Below are 17387 nucleotides of genomic sequence, written 5' to 3' on the forward strand. Positions count from 1 at the left end.
CGACGACGCAGTTTGCAAGCCTTTCAAATTCCGTCAAGTAATCCGTAACTGAACCTCGTTGGATGAGTTTGAAGAGTGCACCTCGGGGATCGTCATAAAACGAAGGTGCAAATCGTGTTTCAATCGCTTGAAGTAGGGCTGACCATGACGTGATGAAGCCGTTCCGGTACATCCACTGGAACCAGCTGAGCGCGGCGCCGTCAAGGTAGAAAGAAGCAACCGTAATTCGATCCTCCTCTGGTGTGCCTTGGTAATCGAAAAACTGTGAAACTTTGAAGATCCAGCCGAGAGGATCGTTGCCGTCGAATCGAGGAACGTCAAGTTTAACTGGTGGACGGATGTGTGTGGTGAGTGGTGGCGGAGGAGCAGTGTGAAGTTGGGAAAATCGTTCGCACATAGTTTCGACCTGAGAGGCAAGATCAGTGTGCTTCGCGGAAAGGGCGGCAATGGCCTCCTCGAGGCGGTCCATGGTGGCGCGACGGGTGTTATGGTCAGCCATGAGCGGCAGGTCGGACCAGTGTTGTGCGCAAGAGGAACGTATATGGCCTAGACTTCGAGGGCAAGGCACCTCCTGAACTAAGATACTAGAAGTTGCGTAAAATGATTCTTCTCAACTTTTATTCATGCATGAAAGCTCTTATTTATACACAAGTTCAGCTGAGTGTTAACTACCACTCAACTTCCAGATACGGTTACAACGGTATCGTAACTAACCCATGACTAACCACATGCATGCATACTCTCTCCTTTATTACTATAGTTAGTTACACGAAGTCTCTTAGATGCTTAGGGCGTGTACTGCAGCGTTTGGTCCGTGTAGCGGGTGTGGTGGGTTCTGGAGTCTTCTCAATGGGTTCTGGAGCCTTCTCATTGAGACTAACAATAACCCAAGCTTGTAGTCGTAGAGAACAAAAGCTTTTGAACATATAAGCGTTTGTTATATGTTCAAGCGTTCAAGTATTTGAACATGTTCTCGAATTTACTAAGTAATTGCCTCTTGTTTAATCCTTATAATAAATATTAGTAGTAAGGAATGGATTTTGAATTACTCCTTTGCTGCTACTTTGATTCGTACTTTAAGATCCTTGCCCGTGTAATTTTCAAGATTTATCAGATCTTACTGTATTACCAAAAATATGACACAAATATATTACAGAAGGTATATATGTTAATTTGCTGTATGATTCCAAATAGTATTCGTACTGATCTAGTCCTTAAAAATTTGAATGAAATCTGATATAAATTGCACGAGTCGGTTATCATCGTTTCATTTCACTTATGGTTATAATATATAGATATACTCTTTACGAAAAATATGTATTTTTCACTTTCAATCTATTTTATCGCCTTTTTATTTATTAAAATGAACCCTTTCACTTTTACTAAGGTATTACATATTTAAATTTTTTTTGCCAACAAAGTATAAATAAACTTCGGTTTTGTGCAAAGCAAGTTTCTAATGGTTTTTCACTATCAGAAAAAATTGTCACTTTTTAATAGTCAGAAAATATTAAAAAAAATGGTAGACTCGACTTTTCCAAAACTGACATGATCTGTACATGTAAAATGGGATGTTTTTAAAATGAAATCCATGATTAAACCGATAAAAATATTGATTCAAGATTTAATGTGATTGAACTGATTTTATATTTTTAATATTCTATAATATTTTAAGTAATAAAATAATATAACTAAAAATTAGGATCTAAAAAATTAATATAAATAATTAAATTATATATTTCATAAGATAAAATTAATAATAATTTATACTTATGTAAAATATTTAAGAATATATTTTAATTTATCTTAAAAATATTTTAGATTAAATAATAAAATTTTTAAGAAAATTAAAAAGACCAGTTCAATCCAAATTCTCTATGTTGGTTCAATATTAATTTTATACCGATTTGGTAAGTTTTTGACTAATTTCCACCAATTCTGAGATGTTGGGGGTTTTTTTTGGGAGTATTTGGATCGGTCACTTGACCAATTTAACCAGTTAAATTATAAACCTTGCTAAAATGATTAACAAGTATATTTTAGAATATTTAAAAAGTAAAATACCCTTGGTATAAAAAAAACCCTCTCTGTCTTTAATTGTTATATTTATTTCTTTTGTTTTCTATTTTTATCCATAAAAATTAAAAATTAAAAACATGTATTAAAGAATTTGTAAAATTTAAGCATCTTCTTCAACTGAATGAGTTGGACTCATGAACATATGCATGCACACAGTTGAAATTACTCATTAAACAGGGGCATGCATTAATTTTCAATTAACCACTTGGACGTACATGGGGAAATATGACTCAAGTTGTCGCGGTACTCGTTCATTAATTGCTATCTTCACTCCCGTGTTTGTACTACAGAAATTTACTTCTCCAATATGAAGTTCTGGTTGTCTTCCGTGTACGCACGTGTTTTAAATGACCGTTACCAACAGGGGATCTAGTCATTACAAAAGGAGGACTAGGGTAGACATTTGTATTAACAGTCCTATTTCATTTCATAAGGATCAAACGGATAGCACCAGCCAAAGTAATTTACCCCTAGTTTACTTTTGCCTCTTATAATGAATGGATGCAACAATACATGGGTGCCATATAGGAAGGGATGAAGAAGAACTCAAAGCTTGTGGCTAATGTTGAAAAGCATGTCCATGGAAACTGGTGTTCAGTTCCAGCCAAAAAGCAGGTAAAACAACTTTTGTGTACTATCTATTTTATTTTCTCAAATCTTTGTGTTCGAGTAAATTGAGTTTTCCCATTTTAATTTGTTACATACCTGGATGTATATATCTTCAAAGATGTAGAAGGACCGGAGCTGCAGACTGAGGTGGATTAACGACCTCAAACCAGAGATAAAATGAGGAAACTTTAGTTTAGCAGAAGATATATCATACCATTAAAATACTCCATGCTCTTGGAAACAAGTGAGCTTTCTTTTAGCTTGGAGATTTTTCTGTTATTAGAACTAGAATTAGAATGGTTTACTATAATATATATGAAACCACGTTATTTCATGTCATTTTTCCAGCTGTCACTTTTACACCTTTAGGAAATGAAACCAACTTGCTTTGCCTCTTACTTTATCTCTCGTTATATATATTGCCTATGCAGATGGTCAATCACAACATCTCACAGCTTGTCCAATACAACAAATAATGAGATCAAGAATTGTTGGAACACCAACATCAAGAAAAAGCTTATGAGAAAGAGAATACATTCAACTACCCACAAACCAAAAGCCAACAGGTTGTATGTACACCAGTCGAAGGATGTTATCACTATGAAGCACTTAGTACAACAAGAAAGTGCTAGATTTGCAGCTAAACCCATGCAAGTTGAATTCAGCTCTTTCATTCCCCCAGTTCATTAGATTCATTATCAACAAAACAAAACAACAATGTGTATATCATATATGTCCTCATGCTTGTTACATATTATGACCTTCAATTACTTATATCCACATTGAGTTTCTTAGGTAGAAAACTTATTGTCTCAACTAATGTAGGAAAATTAACCAATATCGAAAGTTTACTCTCATACAAGAGTAATGGTAATGTCATAGAAAGTAATAGTCAAACTCAAAAGATATTGAAAGATTATATGCTAGACTTGTAGGATGGTGATATTGTAGTGGTTATAGATATAAAAGTGACTTTCTACATGTTTAAAGCTATAACCAATGTAAAAAGTAACCTACATTCACAATCACCATAATGTGTGGTCATCTTACAAGTTTGACACATAATCTTTTATTATCTTTTGAATTTGACTATTAGTTTCTACGATATTACCATCACTTTTATATGAAAGTGAATTTTCGATGTAAGTGAATTGTCCTACATTAGTTTAAATAATAAGTTTTTCACCTGAAAAACTCAATGTGGATATTAATGATTGAAGATCATTACATGTAACAAACATGATGACATACATGTTATACACAATGTTGTTGTGTTTGGTTGATAATAAATCTAATGAAATGGGGGAATGAAAGAGCTGGATCCAATGTGCAATAAGGATTTTTTTCTCATTGTTGTTTCTCTTTTCAATTTGGATTGGTCATCACCATAAGCTTTAAAAGGTGTTAGCTTTTAGTTTGTAGATAATGGAGAGTGTTCATCTTAAAATCGAAGACGAAAAACCCATGTTATAGGTTGAATCTAGCTCTTTCCCTAACCCTAAGGTTATAATAAGCAATCAACTCAATCTTGTATCATTCTATAAATTCACTATCAATCAAATATGGCAAGACAATTTGTAATATATACATCTTCACGATTGTCACAGATTATGATTGGAAACCCATCCTGGAATCAATAATGTGAGAGGCCTAACTCAACTCCAAAAGCTAACTCAAGGGGTGAGGGTTGTCCCTCACTTATATATTCTAATATGGGATTACTTTTAATCGATGTGAGATTTGGATTATTTCCAATAGTTTTCTCCTACCTCTATATTATGTTGATATAATTTTACCTTAAAAAGTGTTGATTGTACAAAAATTTCAATGCATAGATGCTAGTATCTAATGAATTTGTAAGTGAGACAATTTATCTGTGAATCATTTAAGCTGAACTTATTATTAAATGCTCAATATTTGTTTGAATTATACAATAAATAAGCTCAGACATGATTTTACACTTGGCTATATAGAGCCAATTTCAAACTCTATAATTGATATTAAAAACTTGTGAATAACTTTAGTTTGTCTATGCAATAGTAAAGAGGGAAAATAACACATGCAATGACAATTTAAATAGTTTTTACACGTTCATCCATTTATAAATTTTATCTATATCAATGTTTTTTAAAATTGGATTAATATTTGAAGGGATAAAAGTATTGCTTCAAAGTTTATTGGTGGTTAAATTGAGGTCAAATAAATGATAATTAAATTAATATATAATATTATAAAATATTTTAACTAATAAAATAATATAACATTATCAAAAATTAAGATATAAAATGTTGTGATTTACTATAAATAACTAAATTATATATTTATAAAATTAAAATTAATACCACTAGAAAAAACTATACCTATGTGTAATCTATATATGTGATTTTGTTTATCTTAAAAATACTTAGATTAAATTAAAAAATAAAATAAAATAATATTATAAAATTAATTAAAAAGTATTTTGTTTTTAAAAATACCCATTCAAACCAATTTCTACTAACAACCTCATACTCTGTAAATTGTGTTGAGAAGTATACCTTTTACGGTGTAGAGTTTCAAGCCAAAAAATAAGGTGTCTACATATTGAGAATTAGATTTTTATCCCTAAGATTTAGGTGGTTTAAATACAAAGTGAAAGATTATATTTTATTAGATGAACCTTAGTTGAATGAATGCGTTAAAAGTTGTTTTTGTTTCAATTTTCAAGAGAACTTATTTAGTGACAATATTTTTTACTATAAATAGAGAAGAGATTTAGTGGAGAAACAACATATGAAGAGAGAGAGAGTGTGAGAAGAGAAATTGTAAAACAAAGTTATTTTATTGAGAGAAAAGTGTCTTTGTGTGAGAGTGTTATAATTTCTTGTAATCATTGAATGTGATATTCAGGTTTGTAGAGTGATACACTATTTGATGTGAGTTACAATCTTGTAATCATTTTTGTAATATTGAAATACTTTTTTAGATGATTCTATGAACATATACAAGAGGTGTGGAACAACCTTAAATTCTCGTGTTTGTTATTATTTTTTTAGAGTGTAATCTTTATTGTGTTCTTAGAATCCCTTTTAAGTATGGATAATTGTGTTTGTAGGAGCGTTGATTACTCAAGACACTGAATTAGAAATATACCTACCTGAATACAGTGGTTTAACTTAGTATATTTGAAACACAAATCACATCGGATTCCTTTCATGGAATTCAAAGTATAACTTTAAAAAGGATGTGCATTTTGGATTTAAGAGATAAGCCCAAGACTCCATAACTACATTTGCTTTTATGTAGGACTCCTGTATTCCTTTGAGGCAAGCTTTATGTTAGTGAAGTGTCTCCGATTCTTTTCAGGCAAGGTATGAAATGTCTCCAAGTCTTGCTCTAGATTATATATAAGGTAAATGCTTCTCGATCCTTTTTATATTTCTATTATTACATTATTCTCATTTTACTGATATTATAATTAACAGCTACATGGCTTATCAGTTGGAGGTCCCAATATGTCCTCCTAGTTGGGTGAAGTTTGGCAATGAGTTTGTTGTGTTAATTTCTATTATTTTAATCTACAGGCCTAGACGTAGGGATGCTCAAAATAAAGTTTAAAAAAAAATAACTATAACTAGTTATATAAAAGTAAGTATAAAACTACTAATTTTATAATTATGGTATTTTAAATAACTTATTTTATTTAAAAAATAGTTATAGTTATGAAATTATAACTAATTTTTTAGAAATAAGTATTTCAAATAAATTATTTTTATTCATCAAGAACTACTTATGTAATTAATTTTAGATACAACTTATTATATAATCAGTTATATAACTAGTATATTCATAATTAGTTATATACCTATATTTTAAAAATAATAACTAGTTATATCAAATTATATTCATATTTTTTAAAAACTAATTATGATTATAGTTATAATAAACACTTATAATCTAGTTATTTATTAAGTATGATTATAATTATGTAAATATTTAAATTTGGAACAGTCCTACCTAGAAGATAGCATATGGAACTTCATACTTCATAGATGTAGGCACATTTTATTCATTTTACATAATTACACCAGGCATTTTTTTTTTGTTAATTTCTTGTAACATTGTGATATTTAATTATTGTTTTTAAGCACTAACTGTATAGAGAATATTTTGTGTGACTTTCTTTGTCCTCTAGATCTTGCTTTCTTTGTCACATGCATGTAGTTTTTAAGCACTAACTGTATAGAAAATATTTTAAGTACTATTCTTATTATTTTCTTATAATTTGCTCTGCCATGAGTGGTATCATTAATCTCGGATTACATGGTTCTAATAATGAAGTTTGTTAGAATCAGTGATGCAGATTTTTAAAAAAGAAGGTCTTACATCGTTTTTTTTTTCTTAACAGAATCAATGTAAAAAAAAGTCTCTTTAAAAAAAAATAAAGACATTCTAAATCGTTTTGAAAGATAAATTGACGTGGAACGTTTGATAGATAAACACTTTTAACATCTTTTTTTACATTGATTAGTACAATAATCGATATAAAAAGTGAATTTTTGCATTGATTTGAAAACCGTTGATAAAAGGCTTTTTTTTAGTAGTGGTTTAAAACTCCTTCAACTTGAGTAACATTTTCAAAGTGGAGAAAACGGGATTGCGTTGCTGGCCATACATTGAAAGCCACTACTCCTTATTAAATTAATCTACTACTGCTGTTGGGCAGAGAAGGGGACGACTCATACATCACTCTATATTAAATTTCAGTTGTTCAATTACGGATTGGAGTAGGTGGTGTGTTATTTAATTCTGTACATGTTTGTTGGGGTTGTGCATGCAATATTATATAACATATATATGAAATCTGGATGAAGTGATAGCGCTGATTGTTAGCTGTCTGACTGTCTGACTGTCTGATTGCCCTGATCAGCATTGGCCACCTTCTATTGATTGCTGGATTGGTCTTTTAGCCCTAACCTGGAGCTACTGTGTTATTCAACCGTTTAACGTGTCCTACAATTTACTGAGAAATTATCTCTTATTTCGTCCTTAAGTATAATAATTTTTACTTACGAAGTATGCTGTATATGTGCAGTGCCTCCCACGCTCACACACATCCTTTGAGTTATGTGTTAATACTATATGGTAATGATATTTAATGGGTTAAATATACATGCAATTGTGTTAAATATTTAGTATTTTGTGCAAACAATACTAAAATTAAATTAAATACTAAATATACATGCAATTGTGTTAAATATTTAGAGATAGAGCTTTGTCATTTATAATAATTTTATCCAACTCAAACAAAAATTATTTCTAATAAAAGATATATTTAAAAAAAAAAATCAAACTTTCACATTTTTATCTCATTTTCTTCTCTTAATTTCTTCTCTATATCAGACATAGCACAGAGATCAACGCATTACGGCAAGATTGCCATTGAAATTGGACATTAGATACTGCCATGCCTTCATTTTCAGTTAGATACTTGTTAACTATTGTTATTATTCATTAAGTACTGTCATGTAGGATTATTCTTGAGATTTTTTTTGTCCTAGACGAACTGAAAAAATTATGCCCTTATAATCATTTGAATTTTATCTTTCTTATATTTTTTTGGCAAAATCATTAATAATTTAATTTTTTTATAATCAAGATTTTTAAATAATCATACTTAATTGAAATCAAAGCAAGATTATTTAATATACCTTGTGTCACAATTTAAAATTTGATAAATTAGCTTTTTTTAGTATATGTAATAGTAATAAAAATAATTAATATTATTTTATAAGTCGTACATGCATTAGCAAAGCAATTAAATATTTTTAAATAACTCAATATCATACAGTTTCATTTTGATTCATCGTTAAAGTTTGAATCTTAAATATTATAATTTTTTGTTTACGTAATTATTTTAATGCTAATGGCAATGGAAGAAAATAATGTCATACTTTTTTCTTTTACACTCAATATTGTACATAAATTGTTGATTATTTTTCTCAAAATTATGAATAAATTGTTGATAAGTGAAAACATCATTATTAATTGACTAATTACTGCTATTATTTCTCAATTAAACAATTGAAAGTTATTTTATTTTTTATAATATTTTTTTAATATTTATGTAAGTTATATAAAAAGCTTAAATATATTTTTTGTTTTTGTAATTTAGTATTTTTTATTTTCGTTCCTGCAAATTTTTTTTTATATTAATCTTTTGCAAAATGTATTTATTTTGTTTTTTGTCTTTAAGAAGCTTTAGACGACGCTTTAAACTGTAAAAAAGTGTTTTAAATATGAAAAAATATTATGTAAAATATTTTAAGGATAAAAAATAAAATAAACATATTTTACTAGGATTAAAATGAAAAAAATAAATCTACAAGAACAAAAATAAAAAAAATATTAATTTATAGAAATAAAAAATTTATTTAAACTTTTAAAAAAAGTTAATATCCCTCTAAAAATGAAACCCTGAACCGTCACACACCTGCACCGCCCACAAGGCCATTAGTAATGCCATGCCTTCATTTTCAATTACTTATATATATACGTTTACAGGAAATGTGGGCAAAATATGATTTAAGTTGTTGTGGGTGCTATCTCCTGTGTCTGTTCTAGAGTAATTTATTTCTACCGCTGTAGCTGGTTGTCTTTAATGTACACATACTAATACTAGCTACTATATTAAATAAGAGCCATCTGGGTATCTAGAATTAGATGGTCCATTTGAAAAGCACTTTATGGCATTAGGCATGTGGAGGAGGACTAGACATTTATATTAACAATTTAACAGATGTGGGGATTAGTAGCCCTGTGCCTTTCCATAATTAAGGATCAACCATACTAATGTGAATTGGGTCAAAGTAATTTACCATTTTCTTTTGCCACTTATATTGAATGGATGCTGTAGCTCTGATGCCATAGGAAAGGGTAAGTTTAGGGAAGGGATGAAGAAGAACTCCAAGCTTGTGGCTTATGCTAAAAAGCATGGCCATGGAAACTGGCGCACAGTTCCTGCCAAAGCTCTTCTTCGAAACAAGTGAGCTTTCTTTTGCCTCTGAGATTTTTCTTTTGTTAAAATGGTTAATAATATAAAACCATGTTTTCTCATGTCATTTTTTCTAACAGGCACTTTTGCATCTTTAAGTTAAAATTTTTTATTACTACTAATATCTCTATAGTGTTTTTTTCACAATTAAGAAAAATAGAAAACAGATAAATGATTTCTCCGGTTGTGTATATTGTCCATGTAGATGGTCAATCATAGCATCTCACTTGTCCAAGCAAACAAACAAGGAGACCATGAATTATTGGAACACCAACATCAAGAAATTAAAGGTTTATCAGAATGGAAGACATACATTCAATTACACACAAACGAAAAGCCAACACCTTTGAAGCTTAAGGTGATGATCATTCCAAGGACGTCATCAATATGAACCACATGACCCAATGGAAGAGTGTTCAATTTGAAACTCTAGCAAGAGAATCTATGTTCTAAGTTAAATCTTACTCCTTTGTTCCCCCAGTTCATTAGATTCACTATCAATTAAAAGCAACAACTATATAATATACATGCCCTCTTATATCATGACCTAGGCATTCAATTACTAATTAAGCCTCCCAGGTAAAAAGTTTACTATTTCAATCAATGTATGACAATTACCAACATCAAAAGTTTACTCTAATATAAGAGTGATGGTAATCTCATTGAAACTAGTAGTTAAATTCAAAAGATAATGAAAGCTTACGTGTCAAACTTGCAAGATAGTAATATTTGTAAATATTTATGTAAAAATTGACTTTCTACATCCAAAATCACCATAATGCCATCATTTTGTAAGTTTGACACATAATTTTTCATTATCTTTTAAGTTTGACTATTAATTTTTATGACATTATCATCATTTGTATATAAGAATGATTCTTTTTCTTTAATGGAAAACTGCCTTACATTGGTTGAGTTAATAAGCTTTTTATCTAGGAAGCTCAACATAGATATTTGTCATTGAAGGTCATGATATCTAACAAGCATAAGGGCATATATGCATGTTATACACATCATTGTTGTGTTTGGTTGATAGTGAATCTAATGAATTGGAAAAACAAGGGAGTTGGATCCAACTTGCAACTTGTATTCGTTTGCTATTGTGCCATGCGTGTGGTTCATATTGATGATGTTCTTGGAGGTCACAATCATAAGCTTCAAAGGTGTTTGCTTTTGACTTTTGGATAATGGAATTTTTGTCCATCTAGATAACTCTTTTGTTGTTAAACTTGAAAGATTATCCACTTTAAGTGATGTTAAATTTATCACTTTTGAAGTTTCTAAAGTGATGATGAATTTAACAAAACTTAAGAGATAACTTTAAAGTTTAACAATCGAAAAGACTTATCGGGATGGACATAAATCTCATTAACCACAATCTAAAAATCAACACTTTAAAAAACTATACAGAAACAACCAGTACAAGTATGTTGTCAATATGAATCACACGACATAATGGAAGAGTTGGATTAATTTAGCTCCTTCCTTTTCCCTGAGGTAATCATAAGCAAAATACCAACTCATTCTTATCATTCAATAGATTCATTATTAACCAAACACAAATGCAATATATAACATGTATGTCCTTATGATTGTCACATATTACGACTTTCAGTTATGGATAACCACGATTGCACTAGGGGTTATTAGACATTGGCCATCAACAATCACCTTTTCTGATCATTTTTAGAAGTTTTATTATCTATATTTAGTTGTACTAATTGGCTATATGCAATAATATAGTTTTGAAGATTTTCTCTCATCTCCAGTTAGATATAATTTCATCTTTAATAGTATTGAATGCACAACAATGTGAATGCATAGATATTATCTAGTAAAGGTGTGAATGAGTCTATCCATTGTGAATTATTTGAGCTAAAGTTGTTAAATTCTTAATATTTGTTTGTTAAATAAAATAAATTAGTAAGACTTGATTTTACATTCAACTAAATAAGCCAATTTTAAACTTTACATGTTTGACATTAAAAAATTTTAAATAGCTCCAGCTTGTCTATGCAATAATAAAAATGTTAATTTAGATGATACAAAAATTTGATATTGGTAGTAAATTATAGTTTTATCTAAACAATTATCATTATCTAATTTTAATTTTTGAAGTTTCTTTATTCTATTTTTCTTTCCAATAATTCATTTTTTACATGAGATTTTTAATCAAAGACTAAATTTATAAACTTAAAAATGAATCAAGAAGAAGTGTCATATGAAAGGCAAAAATTTAAGATATAAATGAATTATTCATTCTGTCAAAAAATGAATTATTAAATGTACTTTTGGTTTTCCAAGTATTTTGAATATACAAGTTTGATCCTCCAAGTTTCAATTGCAACAATTTAATTCCTAAACTTTCATTTCTTTTATAACCGAGTTCCTTCGTCAATATTGTATTAAATAGTTTAGATATTTAGGTGGAGATAATTGGCGACTGATGTGACATTAACATGCTGTGACATTAACATGCCGTCTAAATGAGTTTAGAAATTAAAGTGGAATTTGAACCCACAACAGCATAGTTAAACACTAATACCAGAACAACTAGTATAATTAATTAATTTGGTATTATCTTTCTTCTTATATGTAAGACTCTTAATTTTGAAAATTTTGTTTGTTGTTTTCATAAGACTTTCTTTACATTGTCTCTCACACTAATTGTTTTTTTTTTACCAAAAACCTTTAATTAACATTTAATTTGTATAGTAAAGAATGGTATATTCTATAATTAAATTAAGTAAATTCAATTTCTTTTTTGTAAGGATTCAATTTTTTTGTAAGGATTAGAGAAGATGAGGAATACACATTAATTATTATTTAATTAGATAAAAACTAATTAAGTGGAAAAAAAGATGAGTTTCAATAATTTTAAGGGTGATTTTTGAAAAAATAATATAATTTATTAATAAATTTAATATTAAAAATTATATTAGTCAATTTTCTTAATTCTTGTGAATTTTTTAAATAAATTCTATATAGAGAGTCAAAGGTAGTATATGTATAAAAATATATATTATACACAGGCTAGAATACAACCTAAGGAGTGAGAAATTGTTAGTCGTAGACATTTCATGTCTCCTTCAGAATTGGTTATCATGAAAACTTAACGTAGAATTTGACTCCGCTGTGGATACTCACATTTTGGATCTCCTTCCTATTTGTAGCTTATTTTCTTAGAAGGGTACTTGGCTCTAAGAACCATTTATCATTGAGATTAATATAGAGCCACCTACGTTGCCGAGCAGGGTACTCTATAACTTCACTCATTACTATTCCACTTGTAATTTAGATATTGGCATGGAGTGGTTGTAGTAATAGGTGGTTGTATTTAATTCAATACATGTTTACTAATTTCTCATGTTTATTGTAGAAATAATAACATGATTCGAGACTATTATGATCCAAACTAACCTCAAACCTAGCTAGTGACTGATATAAATGGCACCAACATTCAAGACTCCATCCAAAAAATCACTTTTATTACAGCAGCACCAACCAATCCAATATACACCTTTCCATTAAACTACCATACCCTTCAGAATTGCACGAATCACGTTTGCTCTTTCCAAGTAGAGTAAATAGAGGGCTATTATTAATATACACAATAGATGGTACTCCTTTTGGGCATTATATTTTCGGGTTGGCTGTCTGATTGTCAGCCATGGTATCTTTTATTGGTTGCTGGATGTCTGATTGGGTTAAATATTAGTGCAGCTACGTACATCGATCAAACCAATTACACAATTCGTTTCCAACAGATGAAGCACAAGTAACCTTTTCATGGCGTGTTTGATTAATCATATCATTCAAAAAGTATTTTCGAGTGTTGAATGTATTTTTAAAGAATAAAAATAGTTCAATAATTTGTTTAATTACCTTCACAAGTGTGTTTACGTATTCAAATTTTGTTTGAAAACTCAATTTTAAAGAAACAAGTCTCGTGTTATACTTTAGTAAATTTTAATCTAAAAATACACTCATATATTTCAAGTTCGTAGTATTGTTGCTGAAGCCACATTACCTGGTTCGTGGCATACATCTTGGAGCCTCTTGCTAATTATTTAATGGTTCACAAAATCATCGATTGCTGATCATAAGTGTCATGGTGTACAATCCACGGTGCAACACGCTCCTAAGTAATTAAAATGTTAATTAGTAATTATGTTTAAGATGCATAAATATTTTATTTTCATAAAATTGTTCTCTTAATATAATAGACATCCTCTTATTACATAAATATATAGTTTTCCAAGGTATTAGGTACAGGTGGGTTTAGAAATTGACAAAGTGTTCCAGGTGGATTTGAACCCACAGCTCCAAGCTCTAACATTAACCCACAGGTGGGTTTTCCTAGTAATGGTATGTGTATAAAAGAAATATACTCTTTAAAACATTTTTAATATACATCTTGGAGCCTCTTGTTGATTTAGTTGCTCCCAAGTTCATTGATTGCTGATCGGAATCATGGAGTACAGAATAGATGCATTATATTGGTCTTTTAGACAACCTGGGGCTACTTGTGTTATTTAATTAATTATTTGAACATGTCCTCCACTTTACCAAGTAATTATCTCTTTTAAGTCCTTATAATAAATACTTACTGTGTTTGCCTCTATATATACAGAGACGCAGAAATGCAAGGTTGATTCTTTTTTTTATAATAAGCAAACATGTATATATTTGAGAATTTAACCCTTTGCTGCTACTCTGATTCGTACTTTGAGAATTTATCATCATTACTTTCAAATTTTCAAGTATTCTTGCCCGAGACCAATAATAGTGTACAGTAATTTTCAAGATTTGTCTGATTTTACTATTACAAAAAATATGATACAAATATATTACAGAATGCGAGATTTCTGTATTCCAAATAGGATTTGTCCGGAGTCCTTTATATTTTGAATGAAATCTGATTTAAATTGCACACGAATCAATTATATATATCATTTCCATTCACTTGTATCTATGTCCTTCAAGCTATAATATTGTTTTTATTCGTATAAATTAAATATGATATAAGAAAATTTACAATACTCACACATCTTATTTAATCAACTCAATTATATCTCTTTGATTATTATAATTATAATATTAATATACAATAATAAATAACAAAAAGACCTTATTATTAATACTATTTGTCTCTTTTTATCCCTTTCTTCTTACTATATCATCTATTATATTTAATTTTTCTCTATTTTATTTCACTATCTCTTTAAAATATTAATAGAGATACATGTGTTCAACAAAATATTACTCATTAAATATTGTCATGCATTGATCATTTTAATTATTATTATTATATTGATAGAAAACGACTAATATAACATAATTGATAATGATTTTTTTTAATCAAATGATTTAAGTTTAAATCTTAACTAAATTTTGAATATAGAATAAATTGTATTATCTTAAACACCTAACCAACACTATTTTTTTTATCCTTTTCTTTTTATCATATCATAAACTTTATCTTTATGTCCTTATATTCATCTCTCTTTCTGTATTACCAGGGTGCACATGGAAACACTATTAATGTGATTCTGAGTGCTGTTATTGGTACCACTATAGCCTTGCCATGAGCTCGAAACGTTGCTTTCAAATAATGATTTTCATTTGCATTAATGAGGATGAACATATCATCTGCTTTAAACAGTCGAAGTGTAACACAATTTAAATCTAGCTAGGGTTTTCAAGTATACACCAACCTTGTTTTTAATACTCTGAATGTGTATTACTAGGTTTGGTCAAAGAAATTTACTATTTACTTTTGCCTCTTACAATGAAAGGATGCTTCAAGTCTAGTGCAACAAGTTACGTATATATGAGTGCCATATATATAGGAAAGAATAAGTTTTGGGAAGGATGAAGATGAACTCAAAGCTCGTGGCTTATGTTGAAAATTAAAGCATGGCCATGGAAACTCTGGCGTTCAGTTCATGCTTAAGAGGGTAAAACAACTTTTGTGTACCATCTATTTTATTTTGTCAAATCTATTTAAATATTTTCCTTCTTCGTGTTTGAGGAATCGAGTTTTTCCATTTTCATTTATGTTACATTGCATACATGTATGTAGGTCTTCAAAGATGTAGAAAGAGTTGCAGACTCAGGTCAATTAACAACCTCAAATCAGAGATAAAACGAGGAAACTTCAGGTTGTCACTCAGAAGATCCCACCATTATTCAACTCGATCCATGCTCTCCTTGGAAACAAGTGAGATTTTTTTCGGCTTTGAGATTTTTCTTTTGTTAGAATGGTTAATAATACGAAACTAGGTTTACTTATCCATTCGTGAATTATTTGAGATGAACTTCTAATTAAATGCTCAATATTTATTTGTGTAGTAAAATAAATAAGCTCAAACTTGCTTTTACACTCAATTTTATAAATGAATTTATTTCAAATTAAAAACTTGGGAATAACACCAGTTTGTTTATGCAATAAAAAAAAGTTAATTTTGGCTAAAAGAAATACGATATAATTAGTAAATTATAGGATTATCGAAACAATTCTCATTACCTAATTTTAATTTGAAAATTATTTTTGATTTTATTATTTCGTACCTTTATTCTTTTTATCAAATTCTGAGTTAATAAACTTAAAAGTGAATCAAGATATCTATCATTATCGAGATATGCTTAAAATGTTTTTCCTATGTTATATATATTGTCTAGACAAAACATCAACATTAACTTTAAGCTTAATTTCTTTTGTGATCCATGCGCGCTGATTTATATTGGAGTCTCTTCATGAAAGTGTATGTTTTTTACTCTTCCTCTTCCTCCCAATACTTGCATGTGCAACTTAAACAATTGTGGTGACAAGGGTTTCTATACAGCTGCAATGAATTTTTCTTATATTTTCTCTTTTTTTTCTACTTATCTTTTGGTTGCTTTGTTGACTATATATTCTTCTCTTTTTCCTTTGGTTTTACTGGACATACTATTTATTTATTTATTTATTTTTCTCTTGGTTACAGGTTTTTGAGTTCATACGACAAAACAACTATTTGTTACTTATGATAAACATGATGAGTTTAACTCATTATCAACCTAATTTTTTTATGGGCTTTAGTACAATATTTAGGTTCCGCTTTGGAAAATAGTGATACAAAGGTAAAAAAAAAATAGTAACAAAAAAGACAATTCTATTGTTTTTCTCCTTCTCTTCTTTGCCTCTCTTCTATTTTTTTTTTTTACCTTTGTATCACTATTTTTCAAAGCCGAACCTAAATATTAAGAAATCACTATTTTTTGCATAAATTCAAACATAAATTTTTTTGCACTAATAGTGCATAAATCTAACTAAATGATTTCCTTAATTTAAAATTTTATTAAAAAATTCCTTAATTTAAATTAAAAATAAATATAATAATAATTTATAAAAAAAATGGTTTATACCAATTAAAGTATTTCCTTAAAAGATTTGACTAGATGATCAACTAAATAGAACCCCTAATTTGAATTATAAAATAAATATAATAATACCAAATACCATTCCATAAAAGAAGATTGAATAAGATGATATATAATATATAAGTTGTAATATGTTCAGTAATCTTGTTTGCAAGCATAAATTCAAACAATAGAATAGATAAAAATATTAATGATTAGTTTTTCCTAGCAATTGCATAATCTTCGACTACTCAATTGCAAA

The 17387-nt window shown here is 29.0% G+C and overlaps 2 long non-coding RNA genes across 3 annotated transcripts; both read left to right on the forward strand.

The window, feature by feature from the left end:
• The first annotated feature begins 2471 nt into the window (after positions 1-2471).
• On the forward strand, positions 2472-4167 carry LOC114375880. The gene is made up of 3 exons (XR_003658862.1): positions 2472-2694; positions 2807-2932; positions 3120-4167. It is a non-coding gene; the product is annotated as an uncharacterized LOC114375880 (long non-coding RNA).
• A 5090-nt stretch (positions 4168-9257) lies between these two features.
• LOC114375592 lies at positions 9258-16102 on the forward strand. 2 transcript variants are annotated; one of them, XR_003658789.1, is made up of 3 exons: positions 9258-9712; positions 15472-15681; positions 15807-16102. It is a non-coding gene; the product is annotated as an uncharacterized LOC114375592 (long non-coding RNA). The 2 variants fall into 2 exon arrangements; XR_003658788.1 differs by lacking the exons at positions 15472-15681; positions 15807-16102 and adding an exon at positions 9927-11202 and having other exon boundaries at positions 9269-9712.
• Positions 16103-17387: the final 1285 nt, after the last annotated feature.

Source organism: Glycine soja, chromosome 11 (genome assembly GCF_004193775.1).
Source record: "Glycine soja cultivar W05 chromosome 11, ASM419377v2, whole genome shotgun sequence".
In the NCBI taxonomy this organism is placed as follows: domain Eukaryota; kingdom Viridiplantae; phylum Streptophyta; class Magnoliopsida; order Fabales; family Fabaceae; genus Glycine; species Glycine soja.